Below are 25,240 nucleotides of genomic sequence, written 5' to 3' on the forward strand. Positions count from 1 at the left end.
CTTAAAGAATTTCAATTAGTGCCCCCTCTTGTGCTCCCTAGCACCAGGATGTCTACGGCACCTACTGATACCAAGGAAGAGAATGTATTTTCAAGAATTATATGCATACAAGTTCCTGTGCTTTCTATATATTTCTAATTTTTATTTCTAATATGATTATATTCAATATATGTTTTCCAATACAAGCAGTTTTTCCAGTATACCCTGTTTCCCCGAAAATAAGACTTCCCCAGAAAATAAGACCTATTAGAGGTTTTGCTGAATTGCTAAATATAAGGCCTCCCCGAAAGTAAGACCTAGCAAAGGTTTTGTTTGGAAGCATGCCCGCCAAACAGAAAACCAGAGCATGCAGGATTGGTCAATGCACATACTATAGATTGTTGTATATGGAAATAGTGGTAGTAACAAGAAATTCTTGATAGGATTCACAGTTTCCCCAAAAATAAGACATCCCCAGAAAATAAGACCTATTAGAGGTTTTGCTGAATTGCTAAATATAAGGCCTCCCCTGAAAGTAAGACCTAGCAAAGGTTTTGTTTGGAAGCATGCCTGCTGAACAGAACACCAGAGCATACTATAGATGTACATGGAAATAATGGTAGTAACAAGAAATTCTTGATAGGATTCACAGTTTGTCTGGTTATGTTGGTTTGTGATGACAACTACTGTACAGTATATAATAAATGTTCATTTTTTGTTCAACAATAAATGTAATTTCTTCTTCATGGGAAAATAAGACATGCCCTGAAAATAAGACTTAGTACATCTTTATGAGCAAAAATTAAAATAAGACACTGTCCTATTTTCGGGGAAACACGGTAGCTTAGAATCATAGAATCATAGAATAGTAGAGTTGGAAGAGACCTCATGGGCCATCCAGTCCAACCCCCTGCCAAGAAGCAGGAAATCGCATTCAAAGCACCCCCGACAGATGGCCATCCAGCCTCTGCTTAAAAGCCTCCAAGGAAGGAGCCTCCACCACAGCCCGGGGGAGAGAGTTCCACTGTCGAACAGCCCTCACAGTGAGGAAGTTCTTCCTGATGTTCAGGTGGAATCTCCTTTCCTGTAGTTTGAAGCCATTGTTCCGTGTCCTAGTCTCCAGGGCAGCAGAAAACAATCTTGCTCCCTCCTCCCTATGACTTCCCTTCACGTATTTGTACATGGCTATCATGTCTCCTCTCAGCCTTCTCTTTTGCAGGCTAAACATGCCTAGTTCTTTAAGCCGCTCCTCATAGGGCTTGTTCTCCAGACCTTTGATCATTTTAGTTGCCCTCCTCTGGACGCTTTCCAGTTTGTCAACATTTCCCTTCAACTGTGGTGCCCAGAATTGGACACAGTATTCCAGGTGTGGTCTGACCAAGGCAGAATAGAGGGGGAGCATGACTTCCCTGGATCTAGACGCTATACCCCTATTGATGCAGGCCAGAATCCCATTGGCTTTTTTAGCTGCTGCATCACATTGTTGGCTCATGTTTAACTTGTTGTCCACGAGGACTCCAAGGTCTTTTTCGCACACACTGCTGTCAAGCCAGGCATCGTCCCCCATTCTGTATTTTTGATTTCTATTTTTTCTGCCGAAGTGAAGTATCTTGCATTTGTCCCTGTTGAACTTCATTTTGTTAGTTTCGGCCCATCTCTCTAGTCTGTTCAAGATCGTTTTGAATTCTGCTCCTGTCTTCTGGAGTGTTAGCTATCCCTCCCAGTTTGGTGTCGTCTGCAAACTTGATGATCTACCCTTCTAACCCTTCGTCTAAGTCATTAATAAAGATGTTGAACAGAACCGGGCCCAGGACGGAGCCCTGCGGCACTCCACTTGTCACTTCTTTCCATGATGAAGATGACACATTGGTGAGCACCCTTTGGGTTCGTTCGCTTAGCCAATTACAGATCCACCTAACCGTAGTTTTGTCTAGCCCACATTTTACTAGTTTATTTGCCAGAAGGTCGTGGGGGACTTTGTCGAATGCCTTACTGAAATCCAGGTAGGCTACATCCACAGCATTCCCTGTATCGACCCAACTCGTAACTCTATCGAAAAAAGAGATCAGATTAGTCTGGCATGACTTGTTTTTGGTAAATCCGTGTTGACTATTAGCAATGACCGCATTTGTTTCTAAGTGTTTGCAGACCATTTCCTTGATGATCTTTTCCAGAATCTTGCCTGGTATCGATGTGAGGCTGACCGGACGGTAATTGTTTGGGTCGTTCTTTTTTCCCTTCTTGAAGATAGGGACCACATTCGCCCTCCTCCAATCTGCTGGGACTTCTCCCGTTCTCCAAGAACTCTCGAAGATAATTGCTAGTGGTTCTGAAATAACTTCCGCTAATTCCTTCAATACTCTTGGATGTAGCTGATCTGGCCCTGGGGACTTGGATTCGTTTAGAGAGGCCAGGTGTTCCTGGACAGCTTGTTTCCCTATTTGGGGTTGGATTTCCCCCAATCCTTTGTCCATTTCATGTTGCTGAGGTTGAAGATGTCTTTCTTTTTGTGAGAAGACCGAGGCAAAGAAGGCATTGAGCAGTTCTGCCTTTTCCCTGTCCCCTGTCGCCATCACCCCATCTTCTCCTTGCAATGGCCCTATCGCCTCCTTTTTCTTCCTTTTTCTACCAACGTAAGCAAAAAAGCCTTTTTTGTTGTTTTTTATGTCCCTCGCAAGCCTGAGCTCATTTTGCGCTTTAGCCTTGCGAACCTTTTCCCTACAGGTGTTGGCTATACGTTTGAATTCTTCTTTGGTGATTTCTCCCCTTTTCCACTTATTCTTATTCTGTGTTTTAGTAGTGTTGGATAGGACTGAAATATCAGTATCCTCCCAGCTGGGACACAAAGCTAGGGTGAGACCTGAAATTGAGTAGGAAGACAAACAAACAACAGTCAACTAACAACTTTGGCCAATAGAACTACCAGGCACACTACTAGCATCACTGGCTGAGATAGGTAAGAGTTCATTTCAAGCATCAATTTTTATAGGACTTCAGGGCTACAAAGAAAACGAGAAACTGTGCATGAGCAATATTTACTGCACATGTGGTGATTTTTATCTAAGGTCCATGTGACTTGCACAGAATGGAGACACAGATTGGTTTATATGTGGGTTATCCACAAAGTAGATTATCTTTTGGAATTAAAAATAAACAAAGTATAGGAGTAAACATCTACTAAATTCTGCCGCTTGCATCCTCAACCACTTGTTTCCAACAACGGGGGTGTGGCTGGCAACACAGCATTTTGGCGATGCTGCGCAGCTGTGGGAAGGGGTGACCGGCTGGTTGAGGAAGCAAGCGGCAGAATTTAGTGGGGAAGAAGTTGCAAAGCTCATTCATTGCTATGATAAGTACCTAGATTTGAATGGCGACTATGTGAGATGTGGTATTTGGGTGTGGCTTTCAACTGCATATGGTAAATGTTTTCTTCTATACTTCATTCATTTTTAATTCCAAAATGTAATCTACTTTGTGAATAGTCCTCATATGTACAGAGATGTTCTCAAGGTTTGGCATTGTAGTCATAACATCCAATGAGGTGGCTCTGGGCACATGATATCGCAGTTCTAGCATTTCTAGATCTAATGACAGAGTTCAGCAAAACAATACAGGTTATGGGTCAGATGTCAACTATTGCCAAAATGGAGTTATTTGGGATGTTCACAACAAACCCGCTGAATTTTTAATTCTTACATTACGCCAAAAAAGCAAGATCCACCATGAATACCGCGTAAAAGAAAGAAACAAACAGAAATCCAGCTTTCTGAAATAACTGCCTTTCCTCCTGAGATCAGCAAAATGACTGGTAAAGTCCAAAAGCAGAGAAGGAGATCATTTAATGAATATCGTAGAGTGGGACAGAAACAATAAATAAGGAACAGTTGGTTTTTTTGCATAGGTAATGAAATAGAGAAGGACAAGTAAGAGAAGGCAAGAGGGGAGGAAATCTATGGATCATCAAGCAGAGTGGATGGGATGTAATTATAAGAGAAATGTAAAGGATTTTTATGAGGATATAAAATATGAATGGTTAAGATTGGTTACTAAGCTGGGCCAGTGGGATTTGGGAATAAAAGTGATCATCATGGTTGGAAGGGAAGAGTGGAGGAAAGAGTTTTAGCAGAGCATTAAAATGTCAGTATGTAGAATAATGGGGTCTGCCTGCTCTCAAATATATAGAGGGAGCTGAACATACCAGAACTTGCATCTGAGGAAATTATGCAAAGCATAATGGCTTGGAAGAACAATAAAACACCTGGGATAGGGGTTTGTTGCAAAAAGTCACCCAAGTATGAAGGTAATTTTTGCCTTTTTTTTTTTTTAAAGAACATAATTGGAAACATCTGGAGAAGGGACAAAACAGAAGAACTGAATGTTATATTATTTTGCCTTAACTGTAAGAAAAGTAATAAATGGGGCCTATTCATAGTTGATGGGCAGTGTGTTCAATTACTAAAACAAACCTTTATCTTGGGAAATTGCTTATGGTGAAAAATTTTTTGGCAAATATTTATGTGGATGCCAGTGAAATAAATTTTAGGGAACTAGGTGGGTTAGTGTAGTGGAACTATTCAGAGAAGTACTGGAGATAACACAACTATAACTGTGGAAAACCTTTCTTTGCTGTTGAAACATATACTGTATATACACAAGTATAAGCCTAGTTTTTCAGCCCTTTTTTTAGGACCGAAAAAGCCCCCCTCGGCTTATACTCGGGTGAGGATCCTGGTTGGCTTATATTTGGGTCAGCTTATACTTGAGAATATATGGTACATTTATTATTTTTCTCTATTATTATTGGTATTATTACATTTATTATTTCACTCTATTATTGTTGCTACTATTACATTTATTTTACTCTATTTTTATTATTATTAATAATACATTTATTATTTCACTCTGATCTTATTATTATTATTACATTTATTATTCTACTCTGTTTATTATTACATGTATTATTTTCCTGTATTTATTATTATTATTACATGTATTATTTTACTCTATTATTATTTAAAGGATACATAAGCACATTTACATTGAAGAAGATGAGAATAATGATTTGGTCAGAGCTCGACAGTCATCTTAAATTTGAACTTTATGTAAATATTCAAAAACATTTAACTTACTGATGCCTCAATTAATGTAATTTTTGGTATCTATTTTTTATTTCTGAAATTTACCACCCTCGGCTTATACTTGAGTCAATGATTTCCCAGTTTTTTTGTGGTAAAATTAGATGCCTCGGCTTATATTCGAGTCGGCTTATATTCGAGTATATACGGTAAATAAGATCCAAGCCAGGAAAAGGTGGTATTCTATTCTATATGATCTTATTGCAGTCATGTGTGCATTCCTACAACAGGGAAGATAAACAGCAGTTGTCTCGATGAGTAGCAAAGTAAAAAGGCAGCAAAGCAGATAGAATAATAGAGTTGGAAGAGAACACATGGGCCATCTAGTCCAACCCCCTGCCATGCAGGAAAAGCACAATCAGAGTATCCCTGACAGACTCTGTTTAAAAATTTCCAAGGTAGGAGCTTCCACCACACTCCCAGGCAGAGAGTTCCACTGTTGAACAGCTCGTATGATCAGGGAGTTCTTCCTCATGTTCAGGTGGAATCTCCTTTCCTGTAGTTTGACACCATTGTTCGGTGTCCCAGTCTCCAGGGTAGCAGAAAATAAGTTTGCTCCCTCCTCTCTATGACTTTGTCCGTTCCTGGAAGGTGTAGGACCCAAGAAATAGGCTCACACCGCTGGTCGCAATGGAAAACTTTATTGAATCCGCCTTGCCAAGATGACTGCAAAAGCTTTTACTGACCCTCTTCCGCTTTTCCCTTCAGTATATGGGGTTGTTGCCCCCCCCTCCTCCTTCTCCATCCACACCTCCATTTCCTTAGGCCCTTTCCCACGTTTGAAGACCAGACCCTGTCATAAATCAGCCTATCCCGCCAAATGGTCTCCTTCCTCTGTCCTCTTGTAGTCAGGTTGCGAAAAGACCAGCTTTGATGATGCTGTTCTTTGTTGCACCCTGACATGACTCCCCCCTTCGGACGACGACCCTGCGGGGAGAGACAAAGTTCCGACAATCTAAGAACAACAGCAGCAGAATAAGCCAGGAGAAGGAAAGAAGAAGGAGAGAGAGAGTCCAACCCCCCCCCCCTTCTCGGGATCATGGTCCAGGTTTATGGGGAAACTTTGTGTGAAACTGTTTTCTCAACTTTGGGGCTTTAACATGCTCTGCTGCTACCCATTCCGGGTGTAAGGTCTGTGAAGACCATTGGACCAAGTAGTATAGTTTCCCCCGAGACTTCTTGGAGTCCAGGATATCCTTGATTTCAAAATGGGTGTGTGCCCCCACCATAATGGGGACCGGATCTGCCCCCGGTTTACTCCATCTGTGAGTGTTTGGGGCTGGTTTCAGCAGGCTAACGTGAAACACTGGGTGCACCTTGCGCCATCTATGAGGCAATTGTAACCGTACTGTCACTGGGTTCACAACGGCCGAAATGGGAAAGGGACCAACATATCGTGGGCTCAGCTTCCGGGATGGTTGTGTGGATTTCAGGTGCTTTGTCGACAAGTACACTAACTCCCCCACTTTGTAGTCCGGTGGTGCTGTTCTCTTTCTATCTGCATATTTCTTGTAATCCACTTTGGCGGTGCGCAAGGCCTCCTGAACCGAAGGCCAAGCGGCAGCGATCTTCTCGCCCCAATTCCCTGGCTTCTCGTCAGAAGGCAACTCCTTTTGCAGTGCGGGGAATGGCGGAAAATCTCTGCCGTTCACAACTTTAAACGGAGAGACCCCAGTGGACGTGTGATCCGAATTGTTAATGCAATATTCGGCAAGTGGTAGCATCGAGGACCATTGATCTTGCTGGTACGTGCTGTAGCAACGGAGGAACTGCTGAAGGGTCTTCTGAACCCGTTCGGTGGCTCCGTCTGTTTCTGGATGGAAGGCTGTGCTCAGGGCCCTTTCAGTTCCTAAAATACCCAGGAAAGACTTCCAAAACCTCGATGTGAACTGAGAGCCCCTGTCACTTATGATCCGCTTGGGACACCCGTGCAGGCGGAACACGTGTTGCAGAAACAATTTGGCCAACTCGGGTGCCGTTGGAAGTCTCTTAAGGGCCACGAAGTGAGCTTGTTTGGAGAACAGGTCAATTATAGTCCAGATTGTGTTGAAACCGTTGCTGTTGGGCAGGTCTACCACAAAGTCCATAGCTATATCCGTCCACGGTCTCGAGGGGTCTGCTACTGATTGCAACAATCCTTCCGGTCTGCCCACCTTTTGTTTTGCCATAGCGCACACTGGGCATTCCTGCAAATAACCCTTTACATCCTTGCGTATGGTTGGCCACCAGAATTGTCTATTCAACAGTTTCAGAGTTTTTGTAAACCCAAAATGACCAGCGAGCTTGGAGTCGTGTGCTTGGGCCAGCACCCTCCCCCGAAGTTCCTCCGGTACATAGTATTTGGAACCGTGAGTCCACAATCCCCCTGTTTGAGACAGTTCATCCCTATGAGACTGGAGCCAGGGGTCTGCATCTGCAGCTAGCCTCAATTCCTGGGACAGTTCGTGTGGTTGACCACTAGGTGGGGGCTTTTCCTTCGCTGTGGCCCTTGTCTGCACCATCAAACCCAGTTGTTCTTTCGTGAACACAGTTCCGACTTCCCCCAGGGCCGAATAGTTTGCATCGGGCATTCGAGATAGGGCATCTGCCATCCTGTTCTGGGTCCCCGGAAAGAACTTCAGCTTAAAATTGAAACGGTTAAAGAACTGTGCCCATCGCAGTTGTTTTGCATTCAGCCTTTGAGGGGTACGTAAAGCTTGCAGATTCTTGTGATCAGTCCATACCTCAAATTGGGCCTCGGTTCCCTCCAAGAAATGCCTCCAATGGGATAGGGCAGCCTTCACTGCGAAGGCCTCCTTCTCCCACACCCGCCAATTCCGTTCCGTTGCCGTGAACTTTCTTGATAAATAAGCACACGGTCTTAGAGCACCCTCATCATCGGCCTGCAACAGTATTGCTCCATAGGCCGCCTCTGATGCATCACAATGAACCACGAAAGGTTTGTCCCGTTGGGCATGAACTAATATGGGTTGACTTGTGAACCTCCTTTTTAATTCCTCAAACGCCTCTTGGCACTCAGGCGTCCAGTTCAGCTTCACCCCCGGCGTCTTAGTCTTACGAGTCTCCCCCACTCCCTTAGTCTTTAGTAATTCTGTCAAAGGCAGAGACAGCTTGGCAAAGTCTTTGATGAACTGTCTATAGAAATTTGCAAAGCCTAGGAATCCCTGCAGCTGTCTTCGAGTCCTTGGAGGCTCCCACGCCAATACATCCTGCACCTTGGCGGGGTCCATAGCTATGCCTTTTGTGGAAATGCGGAACCCCAAGTAGTCTAACTCCGTATGCTGGGGTTCCATCCAATTGTGCGAAGACTACTGGTGTCTTTAGTGGGTTTGGCTCCACCCCCAACCTGTTTACTAGTTCGGGAGTAATTAGGCATCTCGTGCACCCACAGTCCAACATAGCATCTGCCTCTACCTGAATCCCTGTGTCTGGGTTCAACAGCCTCACTCTGACTCTCACAATGTCACAATTTACTCTTCTCAACTCACCCCCTTCGCCCTCTGGTGGTTCGATCTGTTTCCGGGCGTTCAAAACAGATCCCGGCCGTTTCCCGGTAACTCCAGGTCCTCCGCTTCCTCCATCTCTTCTGCCTGAAGCTGCCCTGGGGCTAAAGCCGTTTCCGTTGCCATGGCAGCTTTCCCTTTTGCTAGTTTGGAGTTCTGGTGGGGCAGCTTCTGGCTGTGAAGCCTCTCTCCTTTTGTCTCCACGCCTGTCCCTTTCGGACACTGTGCCGCTCGATGCCCCTCGCGCCCGCAAGCGAAGCAGGCCCCCCTCCCTGCTCTCCTCTCCCTGCTGGTCGACCTTCCGCGACGAGGGGAGAAGCGCCGTGTTGCTGCTGTCGGGGGTTTGATTCTGTTGCTCTCCCTTGGACGACGAGAGATTTGCTGTTGGTCCACCTCCACGCGCCCTGCTAGCAAAATCCAGTCCTCCAAGTCTCTTGGATTTCCTCTGTGTAAAGCCCACTCGAGCACCTCAGAGCGTAACCCAGCCCTGAAATATTCCAGTTTGGTGGTGTCGGACCAGTCCCTAATCTTCCCCGCTGTGGTTTTAAATTCCAGGGCGTATTCTGACACCGTCCTTCCTCCCTGGTATATCCTTTTGAGTTGGGCCTTCGCCCTCTCCTCTGCCAAGGGTCTTCGAATCTCTCACGGAGGGCTCTTAGGAAATCCTCCAGGCAGGCCAGCTCCCGGGCACCAGTATCATACATCTGCATTAGCCAGTCTGCAGCTGCTTCTTTCAAGTTTGCCCCCACCGTGTGGATTTTTGCGCTTTCTGAAGGGAATTGGTCCCCAAAATCCTCCATGAAGTGTCTTACGTTTGTAATGAAATAAGACAGCTGTTTGGGGTCCCCGTTGAACTTCACCCGAAATTCTCCCTTCCCAGGCATTTGGCTCCTTCCCGACAGGCCCGTGGGGAAAACTGATGCCCCCTGCTGCGGCATCTCATCCTCATAGTCCTGTGGACCCTCCCCGGCAAAGGGACGGGGTTCAGTGCCTCTCCCGGGCAGCCCTCTCCTCTGCTCCCGTTGCTCGACTGTCGCCCTCCAGGACTCGTTTGCCTGCCGCTGCATCAGATCCATCTGTCGAGAGAAAGTTTCAAACATTTTCTCCATCGCATCTAATCTCCTCTCCATCCTTCTCATCTCCGGGGCTCCCTTTCCGTCTCGCTGCCAATCGCCTCCCATCTGGATCTTCCGTCTCACCGTCACTCCCCTGCCTGCGGGTAACTGGGTGGAGGTCAGCGGCTTCCACGACGGGTCCGAGGGGTCTGTCCCCCCTTCGCTCAACGCGGGCGATGGGTTCCCTTCCTCTCTCAACTCCTCGGCACCTCGAGGGTTCGCCTGTTCTTCTTCCAGGAAGAGGAATTCCTTCATGGTTTCTCCTCCATGAGGGTTCATGCTCTCACCGGAGAGACCTTTCCTCACGGGATGAGCCGGAAAAAAAAAAAGGGAGTAAAAGCTTAATGTCCGTTCCTGGAAGGTGTAGGACCCAAGAAATAGGCTCACACCGCTGGTCGCAATGGAAAACTTTATTGAATCCGCCTTGCCAAGATGACTGCAAAAGCTTTTACTGACCCTCTTCCGCTTTTCCCTTCTGTATATGGGGTTGTTGCCTCCCCCCTCCTCCTTCTCCATCCACACCTCCCTTTCCTTTGGCCCTTTCCCACGTTTGAAGACCAGACCCTGTCATAAATCAGCCTATCCCGCCAAATGGTCTCCTTCCTCTGTCCTCTTGTAGTCAGGTTGCGAAAAGACCAGCTTTGATGATGCTGTTCTTTGTTGCACCCTGACAGACTTCCCCATACATATTTATACATGGCCATTATGTCACCTCTCAGCCTTCTCTTCTGCAAGCTAAACATATGTTGTTTTAATGTTGTTTTAAATTGTTGTTTAAGTACTTTTAATTGTTGTTGTTGTTCGGGCATGGAATAATACCACTCATGTAAGTTGCTCTGAATCCCCTTTGGGGTGAGAAGGAAGGGATATAAATGTCCTAAATAAATAAATAAACATACCCAGCTCTTTAAGATGCTTCTCATAGGGCTTGTTCTCCAGACCCCGTTCTCCAGACCCAATATGACTGTTCACCAATTACCATCAGGTTAAAAAAGTATAGATCTCTAAATTTGGCTGCCAAAAAGGAAATTATTAGAAAAAAGGAAGTCGGTGAGATAAAAAGTCATGTCTAGATGAATTTGGGGGGGGGGGGGGGGAGCTCTAATTTTTTTGTTTATTTACGCAAAGCTTACTCGACTTGGGTATTTCATTTTATTTGGACATACGGTTAGCTTTGAATAAAAAGTTTGCTGAAACATGCTGAATTGCCCTTCTTTTTGTGGTATAAGAACCTATCTCTATTTTTCCACTGTATTTTTCCTTTGTTACCAAAGGTTATATTACAATAGTAATGCCTAGGAATGTACCTACTTCATTAACTGAGGCTCCTTCCACACAGCTGAATAAAATCCCACATTATCTGCTTTGAACTGGACTATATGACAGTGTGGACTCAGAGAACCAAGTTCAAAGCAGATATTGTGAGATTTTCTGCCTTGATATTCTGGGGTATATGGTTGTGTGGAAGGGCCCCGAGGTATACCTGTAATCAAGCAGTTGCATGATTATTAATATTTTTAGGAGTCAGTAGTAGGTATCGAGGAGGAGGTGATCTGCATGGGGAAACTGGCAAGAGGAGAGTTTTACTTACTTACTTAGGCAATCCCTCGTAATTTGAGGATGATTGTCTTCCATCTTGGGGGTGTGTCCGTAGATGGCTGAAGAGACCTATTCTTGATCTGCATGTTCTCCCGCAGTGAGGACATCGGTTTCCAGGTGGAAGGCGGTCCCGGTCAGGGTTGGCTTGACAGGCCTTCCTCTTGGCACGTTTCTCCCTTAAGCCCTCTGTTCGTGCCTCTTCGAACTCCGCAGCACTGCTGGTCACAGCTGACCTCCAATTAGAGCGCTCAAGGGCCAGGGCTTCCCAGTTCTCAGTGTCTATGCCACAGTTTTTAAGGTTGACTTTGAGCCCATCTTTAAATCTCTTTTCCTGCCCACCAACATTACGTTTTCCATTCTTGAGTTCGGAGTAGAGCAACTGCTTTGGGAGACGGTGATCGGGCATTCGGACAACGTGGCCAGTCCAGCGGAGTTGATGGCGTAGGAGCATCGCTTTAATGCTGGTGGTCTTTGCTTCTTCCAGCACGCTGACATTTGTCCGCCTGTCTTCTCACGAGATTTGCAGGATTTTTCTGAGGCAACGCTGATGGAAACGCTCCAGGAGTTTGGTGTGATGTCTGTAGACCATCCATGTTTCGCAGGCATAGAGCAGGGTTGGGAGGACAATGGCTTTATAAACAAGCACCTTGGTATCTCTACGGATGTATCTTTTTACAGAGACAAGTAATCCATTAAAAAGACTTCTTTTTGTAAAAGAAATACCTTCCAACAGCCTTCCTATTGCCCTGGAGAAAGGCTGTAATGTGATAAGTGTGCTGTTTTCCTGCTGCAATTGCCATTTGCCTTCTTTGTGTAATAAACTCTAATTTGTTTCATAGCAAAGCACTGTGGAAAGCTGAATAGGTGTCAAAGCCCATTTACAATATTTCATGGATTCAGTAAAAGAAATGCCATGGCACCCATTGGGAAGTATGCCTCAAATAGCTCTCTCTTTCTTTTTAAAAGTAGCACTTATCTCTACCTTGATTGTGCTTATGTGAACACAAGAGCAAAGAAAAGGATGAATTTTAGCAGAATGCTGGATTTCAGAGGTGGATCTTAATACAGGTCTACGGAGTCCATATTTCATCAAACAGATTTTCTCTAGGAATTAAGAAAAGACCAGAAATTAATATTATAAACTCAGACGGCCTTGAGGCAACTGAGCACTTCCTTATGCTATGAATTTTTTTTAATGTCGAATGAGATGTCAGTTTAATTCACATAAAACTGACAAGACTAACAATCAGGAGGAGCTCAGTGGCACTAAAGCAGCTTTTGGTATATTAAACCTAGTGTGATTGCTGACTTGGTGGAAGTCATCAGTATGGTCTTTGAAAAGTGACTGACACATGTAATAATCATTTTTAAAGAAACCACCTATTCAAAGTGAGAGTTTTTGACCATTTAAAAAAATCCAGTAGTGTGTTTAGCAGACTGGTGTCTGGTAGGGTTTGCATGCTTTCTTTTGCTGAGAAAACCTTTACAAACAACTGCAGATGCCCTGGTGTTCTTTAGGTTTAAGAAAAAATGGGCCAGTAGGTCTCCTTCAGAGGCCAGTGCTAACATTTCTAGAAGGTTTACCACTTTATTTTCAGGAAGAAGACAAATGTTTTCGAGAAAGGATTCCTTTCCACACTTTCTTTGTCTTGTTTGTCATCTATTTCCTCTCTTGTTTCTGGTTTGTTTTTCCGAACGTCAGCTTCTTTGTTGTGGAATGTAATTCCAGACAACCATGCCTGGTTGTACAGGATTACATTCTACAACAAAGAAGACAAAACTTGCATTGACGCAGCTGATGTTAAGGAGAACAATCCGGAAACAGAAGAGGAAAGAGATGTCATGTAATCTCTCCTTCGGGGTTTTTAATTCTATGTATGACAAACATATGAGGAGGGGAGCTTATCTAGTCCACCTCACTTACTTCACTACCTTTTTTTTATTTCAAGGTGTATCTGCACCACACAGCTATATTACTTTCATGCAACTTTGTGATGCTCAATCCTCAGGGATCTGGATACAATAGGTATACATATCCCTGAAGGAAATGGAGAACATCAGATAAAGTCAATAGAGAGTGATAGCAATGCCTCTGCCCTAAATGTCCATGTTCTGAAGGGGTACAATTTTACAGTGACTTTCATAATGGGCACAGCATTGTTGAATCCTTTAAATCAGCAGTTATCAACTTGTGGGTCCCTAGATGTTTTGGCCTTCAACTCTCAGAAATCCTAACAGCTGGTAAAGTGTCTGGGATTTCTGGAAGTTGTAGTGAAGGGACCATAAGCCAGAAAGTAGTAAAATATTGCCTATGTAGTTTTGCCCCTGCATATGCCCCTCCCTTTCCCTCCAGAAAGTTCAGAGGAGAGAGGAGAGCTCGGAGTAAACAAGTTAGGTCATTGGTATCACTTGTGCCAAAGTAGGTGTGGAAGGCGGGGAAGACTCTCAGCCATTGGTCAATTCTAGATAAGGCAGAGATATAAAAATCCTTTGTTTGTTTGGCACATGTGTGGCAGCCATTTGCATTGTGCAGCCCTCTGGAGTATGTACAGCTGTCCGCCTTCTCATAGCTATGTGAAAATAAACTTTGCTTTTTGCATCTCTCACAAGACTGGGTTTCTCTGCTGATTTCCCTCCTGAGCCAGGACCCTTTGAAGGTAATTGTCTTACAGTAGACCAAAACACCTAGGGAACCACAGGTTGAGAACCACTTCTTTAAATCATCCTAGGAGACCAGGATGAGGAATGCAGTCTCAATGCATCATGGTATGGAGAGTTACATCTCACATTGTGCTGTGTCACATTACAAAAAGGTGAAGAAAGCAGAGACAGACAGAAGACTTTTTTAAAAAACAAAAGAAGGTCATTAATACATTATTTCTGCTTGTAAAAGACTGTTTTCCACCAGAGTAACATTGCGAAAGGAACAATGACATCTTATAGGTCAAAAGCAAAGGTGCTGTTAGTTGCTGTAATTGTGATTTGACTGTCTTGTGTGATGAACTCATTAGTTAAGCATAGCTGATACAGAATTTCAGCCAGTGTTTTTAAACCTCTCTTTGATCTTTCAGTTTTAGTAGAAAATGAAAATAAAAAAGGTTGACAAGTTGTATGATAAACATTTTATATCTAAATAGTTTTACTTATGTTTGGGTTTATTTCTTTTAGGACTTGCTATAAGCGACACAATGTTGTGATTGCTGCATTCATATTCTTTGATGCTGGAAGTGCTGGTGACATCCTGATCCCACTGACTTAGATTTTCTTTTTCTCATCTGCCAGTATAAATGAAAATGTATGTTGATGTTGTCAGAAGCATTATCATGTTATGAAAGAAGCATGTCAAGGAAGCATCAGCTCAGTCCAATGGTATCAATTCAGATCCAATTCTTATTCAGATTCCATCCTTATTAATGTCTTTGTGTTTTCTACTTCTGAGACTACTACCCAAGCAGATGATAATACATGTTATGAGCAATCTAGAAACAGCATGATTCATTGACCAATATCATAGGTTCAGGAGGTTATCACACGAGAACAACAATATTTTTGGCTGAGACTTATTGCATGGCATTGCTCCATTCCCACTGCTCTCCTCATAGGAAATAGCCTCAATAAAGTTACCTTCATGGACACAAATAATCCATTAATGGCTTTCTTTTGTAAAAGAAGTATCTTCCAGATTTTCTCCTCCCAGGAGAGAGGCATGAAATAAACAATTAATATGATAAGTCTAAGGGAAAGACACTGTTGACCTTCTGTGTTTGTGATTTGTTTGCCTCATGTGATAAGCTCCATAGACTTGATCACTTGTTTTTACACACATACACAAATTAAGATTTGCACATTTTCTTAACTTTGACAAGAAATTGTAACTTGATACATCAAAAATACAGGTTATTAAAAATTTGTCATCATGAAACTTCTCAACCTGTGCAAAAATTAAAAGCGTATTGCTTTTCCTTCCACAGATACAATAGAAAACATTTACCGGTATTTATGGACACTTTGATCAATAAGAAATCGCATACTGTAAAAATATCTGGATTTACTTCCCAATAATTCTAATAAGTTGAATGAAGTGAAATCTGTAATGGTAGATAAATGTGTCTTCTATTAATTGGTTTTTCTTTTTCATTAGAGTTAGTGAAGGAGTTCTTTTGTGTCTTAGTGATTAGTTAGGTTGTGTGTTATTGTAATAGTTCAGTAGTTTAGTAATGTGTTACAGTTTTTGTTTTGTTGTTTAGCTTCTGGTTTATCCATACATTTATATTATATATGTATAGTTTTTGCCCTTTTTATTTTGAAAAAAATGTTTGAAAGCTGATTTTTAAAAATATTTTATGTAATATTCAAAAAGAAACATCTTTCTACAAAAGCATTGTAGAAAAGCACTACAATAGCTAAGTTTTAAAATGCATACAAACTCTTGCAATATTGTCTAGTAGACACATGTAAGAATGAAATAAGCAAACATCTATATTCCCAAAACACACAGACAGACTCCTTTGCTAGAAGCCCTCCTTCACCCAAATCCTTTGCCTTAACAAGTGAAGCCAAGGAGACAGACATTACTGACAGACAAGAAATCCCTAGTAACAGACAGTTGTAGCAGTATGCGTGACCACAAAGAGCTGAAAAGTCAGTAGGTGATTATGACTGTGTCTGGAAATGTAGGCATCTCATTTAAGAGACTACCCTAGACCTTTCCAAACATGCATACAACATCTGGATTTGAGACTCTGCATCTACCCTCAATACAAGATGTGTATATGCATTTGGATTGCCATTCAGTTCTAGACAACTGGAAGCTCAGCTTGCTACACTTAAGGACATTAAGAAACTCAAGTTTCTCATGGACACATCCCAGCAGACTGTTCTACGAGGGTTATCCACAAAGTAGGTTATGTTTTGGAATTAAAAACGAACAAAGTATATGAGAAAACATTTACCATATGCAGTTGAAAGCCACACCCAAATACCACATCTTACGTAGTTGCCAATCAAATCTAGGCACTTACTATAGTGATGAAATAGCTTTGCAAATCCTTCCCCACTAAATTCTGCCACTTTCGCCCTCAACCAATTAATAAATAGATTGCTAGGGTTACAAGGGAAACCAATCCAAATGATGCAAAAACTATAACAACAACAACAGCAACAATTTATTTGTTATCCACCGTATCTCCCCGAGGGACTAAGGGTGGATTCTAGCATACACAAACACTAAATCGTTTTAGGACAATTTGTTTAAATATTTGCATTTTGCAGTAGGGTCTCTGCATCTGCTATGTAGCCAAAATTGCTGAAAAGCTGTCTCCTTTAAAAAAAAATCTATGTAAACTACCTTGACCTTGAACTTGAAGGAGCTGGGGGTGGCCACAGCTGACAAGGAGCTTTGGTATAGGCTGGTCCATGAGATCACAAAGAGTTGGAAGCAAGTGAATGAATAAACAACAAATATAAACTACTTTTTTTGGAATACAGTATAAGACAAAAGTTACATCAGTAGTGGACCTTGATAGTTCTGATTGTAATTATAAGAATTTATCCTATTTTCCCCACTCCACACTTATGCCAGATAATGAAACTGGAAAGTGTCCAGAGAAGGAGGATTGAGAGTGCAAATTCTCAAGGAAGATTCTATTAACTAAAGGAACAGTAGCACTAAAAAGCCAAAATATCAGGAGAAAATCCAGAGTGCAACAGGACAGTATTGCAATAGCATTTCAACAAAAATAGCTCCTAGATCTGAGAAAAGACCAACAAGATTTGACAAGAACTTGAAATTCACCATCAAAAGCAACTGAAACTATTCTCCCCATTCCACAAAAAATAACTAGTATAGAAACAAACTAGGTCCCTCACTGAGAGTTGCCTACAAAGGTCACGGAGGGCTCATATAAACTCCGTCATCTGGGATGAAGCTACAGACGATCTGTGTAGTGTAGCTCTCATAGCTTTTATTATCTGATGAGGGTCTCGGTTGAGGAGTTAGTCATCAAAAACTCCTATTTCTGAAAGCAGCTTTTTAATGAAACCTGAAAGAGTGGCCTCTTTTGAAAGCTAGCAAACAAACCTGCACTTTTGTAAGTCTTTGTGGAATTTTGCATGTGGAGCACAGGGCCTGTCAATGGTTCTCTGTCAACATCACATGATGTCTCCTGACTTAACCACGTGATATCACAACAGGCAATCCAATCTGATCTGTTTGCTCATTTGTCTTATTTGGTTGCTCAGCTGCTCTATTTGATTTGTTTGGCCTTTTCTTGAGTCAATACACATGAGGGCTTACCTTATTAAACTTCACTCCACGCAGCAGTAAAGAGTTTGTTCAGCTGTACTTCAATTAAGTTCCTAGTTTGTTGTTTTGTCTTTCAACCTGTCATCATCTGGACCATCTCCACTTGTACACTATTGTTTCTTTACACATTTCTTCTGACTCCTGCTTCTAATACATTTTGCTTTATTAGCAATCTCAGCCCCAGCATGTCATTTCCTGCATTTCAAGCAAACACTGTTATTACATTTTCTTCATGACTGATTTCTACTTTCCAGAGTTCTTCCAAGATTGTTATGGTTCTCCTTGTCTTGTTTAGCCTGCTTGAAATTAACTCTGATACATAAATAAACAGTATATCTGTAGAAAAAGGTAGGCACTGATCAAAATCCGATTAATAGTCCCAACTAATGTAGATCCATTGATTCAATGGGAGCTTGGAAAGCCAACATTTATTCAAGCTCTATAGGTGGAATGGTTTTATTGTAGTTGAGACTAACAATTGGACATTCTGCACGGTCCAAATCCAGAAGTGGCCAAAGTTTTATCCTCTAGCGACCATTGCACAGCAGCTCCCAACATTTCTCATCACTACTTCTATTGCCTGGAGTTGCTTGGAGTTGTAATCCATAAACATCTGCAGTGCTGCAGTTTGCTCACCTCTTCTGCACAGGAAAGATAACCCTGACCCTAATCCTAACCTTTTCCCTAAGAAGCCCAGTTCAGCTAGTGGTCATCTCCACAGATGAATCTGCATAAGGATGTATACATGTCTCGGGGGGGGGGGGGCATCCCATGAGGCAGCAGGCATAATTTCCTAACAATATCTCCATGTACCCAACAATGGATTCAGACCAAAAGGTCACAGAACTTGCCCAATGCCTTGTCCTTGTCCTATTCCAGCATGCCAACCCATTGCCACCCCTTGTTTCACCAGCCAGACTCATCTTCCCACCCTGGCCTGGCAGGAATACATCAACCCATCAACTCAGACTGTATCCACATTCCTTTCTCCCATGTACACACTAGAGGCAGATCAATAAACAGTCACAAACTTCAAACTGAGCAATGACAGTTTATTAAAGTTCCTGTGAGTCCTGGAGATCAGTGGCAGACAGCACGCTTTGCCAATCAGCACGTGGGTCCTAGCACCAATCACCACTCATAGTGGTAAAAATCCATTGTTTTCAATAGCTGTCAACCTCCTATAAATGCTTCTGTATGTAACAATTGCCGGCATGTCAGATTTTGAAGTGAAAACTCTTCTGACATCCACTTTGACTGAGGTGAATAAAGCCTCTGTTCTTTGCCTTTGACCCATTCATAGATATGTTGAGATCCTGAACCCACAAAAATGTGGAATATGAAAATCTCTTATCATTAGGACTCCATAGCATTGAGCCATGGCAGTTAAATTAGTGTTGAACTGCATTAACTCTGTGGATGCATCCCTGCCTTCAATCCAGGAGAAGTATAAAGGCCTTTTGGATTATGACTCACTCGTCCATCCTATGACACAATGTTCTGGCATGATTGTTTTGTTGTTCCATCTTTGTCACAACTTTAGGGTACTGGTTGGCTTGGATCTTGGATCCAGAATTAGGAGAATCAGTGCCCTCGTGGCACTTTTCACTTGAAAAAGGGCCCTCTACAGTGGACTTAGTAGGAGCCCCGGTGGCGAAATGCGTTAAAGCACTGAGCTGGAGACCAAAAGGTCCCAGGTTCAAACCCCGGGATCAGCGTGAGCAGCCGCTGTTAGCTTCAGCTCCTGCCAACCTAGCAGTTCGAAAACATGCCAATGTGAGTAGATCAATAGGTACAGCTCCGGCAGGAAGGTAACAGCGCTCCATGCAGTCATGCCAGCCACATGACCTTGGAGGTGTCTACGGACAACGCCAGCTCTTTGGCTTAGAAATAGAGCTGAGCACCAACCCCCAGAGTCAGACATGACTGGACAACGTCAGGGGAACACCTTTACCTTTACCTACAGTGGACTTGGGAAGTGTGCTTGAGGTGCGTCTGGATCAGTAGGGACAGATGCCTCTGCACTACCCCCTGATGAAGAGAGAGGGTATCTGCTGGGAAGATTTCTACATGGCTTCTCTTTGTCATCCCATAAATCTCCAGCCTGGAGTAACATGTCCATTGATCAACAGATCCCATGTATGGTTAGCTACCCATACCGTCAATTGTAACCAATAAAGTTGTGGCCATTGTTGCTCCAATGTGTATGTATATGTGTGGTTATTTGGACTGAATGGACTTGCCCTTTATATGCAAAGGCATTTATTTTCTAAAAGGAAAAAGCACTAGTAACTGAAGAGTATAATCAGAAATCAACTTCCTGTGGATTATAGCATGTGGCTGTTTCAATGTAACTGCTAATGGAAATTTTATACAAGTTGAAGGGTTTGGAGATGGTATTCTGAACTGCATATTATCTGATTGAATTGTCCACAACATTGATATAATGTACAATTTATTTCTGATTTATATTGCATTGCACTCTAGATAAAAGAGGATTTGAAATACTTCTCAAAGGAGAAAAGTGCACAATTACTAAAAATATGTTTACTCGAGCACATGAAAATGATTGTGGAAATGAGTTAAGTCTTTCTGCTCAACAAGCAATTATGGCTCAAGCGGAGAAGGATGAGAATAGTCTTAATTTATGGCATAGGTCTCTTGGACATTGTGATCCAAAAACGATTATTCAGCTACACAACAGAACATGCACTTTGATAAAGTCAAATTCAGATGATATTAACTGCATTAGTAGTTGCCTTTCCCCGGCATGGCCTCCCAAGTGGCATCACATGACTGCCTTGGCCCCACCCCATTGATTCCCGAAGTGGTGAGGAAGTGTCACAAGACTCTTCCTTGCCAACAATACAAGGTACGCCATGTTTTGGTTAGCTCTGATGGAGCTACTCACATTTTTCAGTCATTACTGTCTTCCCCCTGTCTGATGGGGCACCTTGTCCCGTTTCCGCATGTGCTGGAACAAGATGGGAGGACATACTCATTATATGATGAGTTCCTTAGAGCCTCCTTTGAGCCAAAAGGACACACAACTAAGTGCTAGATCTAATACAAAGTGACATGTGTGGTCCATTTAACACACCTTTACCTGGAAGAATTTTTTTGGCTAATTTTTCAAAGTGGTGTGTCCCCTATCTATCGGGAAAAAAAAATCCAGTCCAAGAGAAACTACAGAAGTATAGACAGCATTACATTTAAGAATGCATCAAAAATGATCCAGATGAGTTGAGGTGGAGACAGAGCCGGCCCTAGGTATTTTTCAAGTGTAGGCGAGCAGAATTTTGGCACCCCCCCCCCCCAAACCAATCACTGAAAAATAAAAATGTTGGATAAGTGAAAATATTGGATAATAAGGAGGGATTAAGGAAAAGCCTATTAAACATCAAATTACATTAAGATTTTACAAATTAAGCACCAAAACATCATGTTTTACAAGAAATCAACAGAAAAAGCAGTCTTGGCTGTGCCCCCGTATGTTTTGAGCCTGAAGCGACCGCTTAATTCGCCTCATTGTTAACCGGCCCTGGGTAGAGAGTATCTTTCTGATCATAAGCAAGCTTTCTTTGCAAAACATGCATTTTGCAAAGAAGTGCAAGCCACAAGCACGAAGTGCAATCTTTCCTGGATATAATGGAGTGCAGATCGGCAGTAACTCATCTTCTCAGCAGAGTCTGGAGTGACATCAACATGACAGCAATGTATCTCTATAATAGATTGTCATCCAAAGGATTCAAACAAACACCATTTCAGTTATAGTACAGATTCAACATGAGTGGAACAATACATTGGAGTGAGTTTAGAATGAAACTGTGTACATCTCCTTGTGGCTATGGAGCTTCAAAAACATTCTACAAGCCTTGTGCAGTAAAGTATTTTCTGAAATAGAAATGATGATATCACATGGTAAGTATTTTGGGATTAAATACAACAAAGTGTGTGAGTGATTGCTTAAACTATTGCAAAGAAATGAGATCTCTTACTATACAAGATAACTTCACTTATTACTGGTTAGGACTTCCTGGAATTTTTCCCAATTCATATAGATATTTCAAGACAGCAGAGACAGAAAAGAACTTGAAAGAAGATGGATAGGCAGTTTGACTAAGAAACATTCAGAATTCATAATGTTACAAACAATTGGCCAATCGGAATATGCATATCTTTTTTTAAAGGACCAGTGTTCTAAAAATCTTAGTAACTACTTTTCTCTGTTTCTACTGAGAGCATATTTCTTTCTCGGCTAGCTCCTTTTGAGACATTTGTTGCTATCTCTCACATTTTCCAACACAGAGTTACTAGACCAAGATCATCCCTTAGCCAGGGGTCCTGGCTGACTCAGGATTGGAAACTTGCGCCAAGCACCCCATCTACCCATACATGTGAACAAAGTCAAATTTCAACTCAACTGGTCTGTGTAGGGATTACTAGGACAGACACTGAGAAACCTTTATTACAGGCCTGGGTAACTTGTGATCCTCAATAACAGAGCTTTTCAAATTTTGTGTTGTGACATATTCATATGTTGGCTACAGTGTAAGGGTAATGACAACCATCTTCTAAATATAGAAATATTGATAATATAATAATATATAATAAATATTTATACCCCACCACCATCTCCCCAAAGGGACTCGGGGTGGCTCACAGAAGCACTCCAAGTGCCGCATATAGACAACAATACATAAGCATATACACAGTGATATAAGTATAAGCATATACACAGTGATATCAGGGGCCAGGCTGTGGTGCAGGCTGATGAGCAGCCTGCTGCAATAAATCACTCTGACCATGAGGTCATGAGTTCGAGGCCAGCCCGTGGTGGGGTGAGCACCCGTCAATTAAAAATTTAAAAAAATAGCTCCTGCTCGTTGCTGACCTAGCAACCCGAAAGATAGTTGCATCTATCAAGTAGGAAATAAGGTACCACTTATAAAACGGGGGGGGGGGGGGGGGGCGCAAATTTAACTAATTTACGATGTTGGAATGAGGAAGTGCCGTCATCGTGGATGATGAAGCAGCTGCTCCTCCCTGTGGCCAGAATCGAACATCCCCTCAGGAGAAGGTTAAATTGCCTCTGCGTCTGTCTGTCGCTGTCTCAGTTCTATGTGTATATGGGCATTGAATGTTTGCCCTATATGTATATAATGTGATCCACCCTGAGTCCCCTTTGGGGTGAGAAGGGCGGAATATAATACTGCAAATAAATAAATAAGTAGAAAAACAACACACATAAAATCCCAGCTAATAAAATTGTGAAAATTGTACAAATCATAAAATTTCATAAAGGTAGTAGAACCTGCAAATAAAGCTGGCTATCTGTAGTAACAAATCAAAGTGCAAAGTGAGAGACATAATTGGTGGATCATCTTACAAATCGTATATCTGAACAAAATATAAATGAAAAGTTTTCATGAAATCTGTTGTTTCCCCATATATTTCGTTATTACAATTCATGTGTATGTCTATATCTCTTATAAGGGGTTGGTACAATTTTTGGTTTGCTAGTAAAGCTGACCGCTCTGAGTCCTCCTGGGGAGAAGAGCGGTATATAAATTAATTAATTAATGATAATGTCACAAAATGATGCATGTCTAAAAAGTGAAACGTTTGGAAAGCTCTGGTGCAGATGTTGCTGGATTACAATTCACATCGCTGGTGAAGCTGAAGTCCATTGATAGCTTGGGGAGTGGGGATCACATGTTGTCCACTTGCTTGATCACTTGTGAAATTGGTAGTGGGGAGAGTTGCCAGTAGTCATGCCAGACTAATCTGATCTCTTTTTTCGATAGAGTTACGAGTTGGGTCGATACAGGGAATGCCCTGGATGTAGCGTACCTGGATTTCAGTAAGGCCTTCAACAAAGTCCCCCACGACTTTCTGGTAAACAAACTAGTAAAATGTGGGCTAGACAAAACTACGGTTAGGTGGATCTGTAATTTGCTAAGCGAGCGAACCCAAAGGGTGCTCACCAATGCATCGTCTTCATCATGGAAAGAAGTGACAAGTGGAGTGCCGCAGGGCTCCGTCCTGGGCCCGGTTCTGTTCAACATCTTTATTAACGACTTAGACGAAGGGTTAGAAGGCATTATCATCAAGTTTGCAGACGACACCAAACTGGGAGGGATAGCTAACACTCCAGAAGACAGGAGCAGAATTCAAAACGATCTTGACAGACTAGAGAGATGGGCCAAAACTAACAAAATGAAGTTCAACAGGGACAAATGCAAGATACTTCACTTAGGCAGAAAAAATGGAAATCAAAAATACAGAATGGGGGACGATGCCTGGCTTGACAGCAGTGTGTGCGAAAAAGACCTTGGAGTCCTCGTGGACAACAAGTTAAACATGAGCCAGCAATGTGATGTGGCTGCTAAGAAAGCCAACGGGATTCTGGCCTGCATAAATAGGGGTATAGCATCTAGATCCAGGGAAGTCATGCAACCCCTCTATTCTGCCTTGGTCAGACCACACCTGGAATACTGTGTCCAATTTTGGGCACCGCAGTTGAAGGGAGATGTTGACAAGCTGGAAAGCATCCAGAGGAGGGAAACTAAAATGATCAAAGGTCTGGAAAACAAGCCCTATGAGGAGCGGCTTAAAGAACTGGGCATGTTTAGCCTGCAGAAGAGAAGGTTGAGAGGAGACATGATAGCCATGTACAAATATGTGAGGGGAAGTCATAGGGAGGAGGGAGCAAGCTTGTTTTCTGCTGCCCTGCAGACTAGGACACGGAACAATGGCTTCAAACTACAGGAAAGGAGATTCCACCTGAACATCAGGAAGAACTTCCTCACTGTGAGGGCTGTTCGACAGTGGAACTCTCTTCCCCGGACTGTGGTGGAGGCTCCTTCTTTGGAGGCTTTTAAGCAGAGGCTGGATGGCCATCTGTCGGGGGTGCTTTGAATGCGATTTCCTGCTTCTTGGCAGGGTGTTGGACTGGATGGCCCATGAGGTCTCTTCCTAATCTACTATTCTATGATTCTATGATTCTAGTAGATGGAGGGACCAGTAGACCGGGAGGGATTGTAGTTAAGGGAGGGGGGATGCACTATACATGACCTAAAAAAGGATTTCTCCCTCCAAGGTAAATTGCAGCTTTTTGAATACAACCTATTGATAAGACTGTAAGCATGAGGGACTGGTGTTAGAGGCAAGGGCAGTGAAGCATGGGAGGTAATTATCCCTGTTTCTGTTTTTTTCTCACTCTGCTCATTCCCATGCCCTCTTGTTAAACTATGGAGAGTCATCTTATTTCCACTCTTCTTCCCACTTGTTTTTAAGTAGCTGAGTTGCTGAATGTAATTGATAATCCAGCATCTCAGGAGTGGATGAAATGCATTGCAGAAGTGGAACTTGGCTATCGAGTCGACTGCTGCAGCCCTTGTGCTTGATTGTGGTCTAGAGGCCCTGTTATTTTGAGAGTATTGGAAATCATTTCCAGCAGCCCACAGGATGGATGGGAAAGAGCTGGGCCAATCAGCTGAAAGAAAGTGGATTTAGCAAATTCAATACAAAGTATTGCAGACAGTTTCAAAAGTTTCACTGTCTTAGGAGGATGAGACTTATTTTATTTTTTTGCTTACTCTG

Source organism: Anolis carolinensis, chromosome 1 (genome assembly GCF_035594765.1).
Source record: "Anolis carolinensis isolate JA03-04 chromosome 1, rAnoCar3.1.pri, whole genome shotgun sequence".
In the NCBI taxonomy this organism is placed as follows: domain Eukaryota; kingdom Metazoa; phylum Chordata; class Lepidosauria; order Squamata; family Dactyloidae; genus Anolis; species Anolis carolinensis.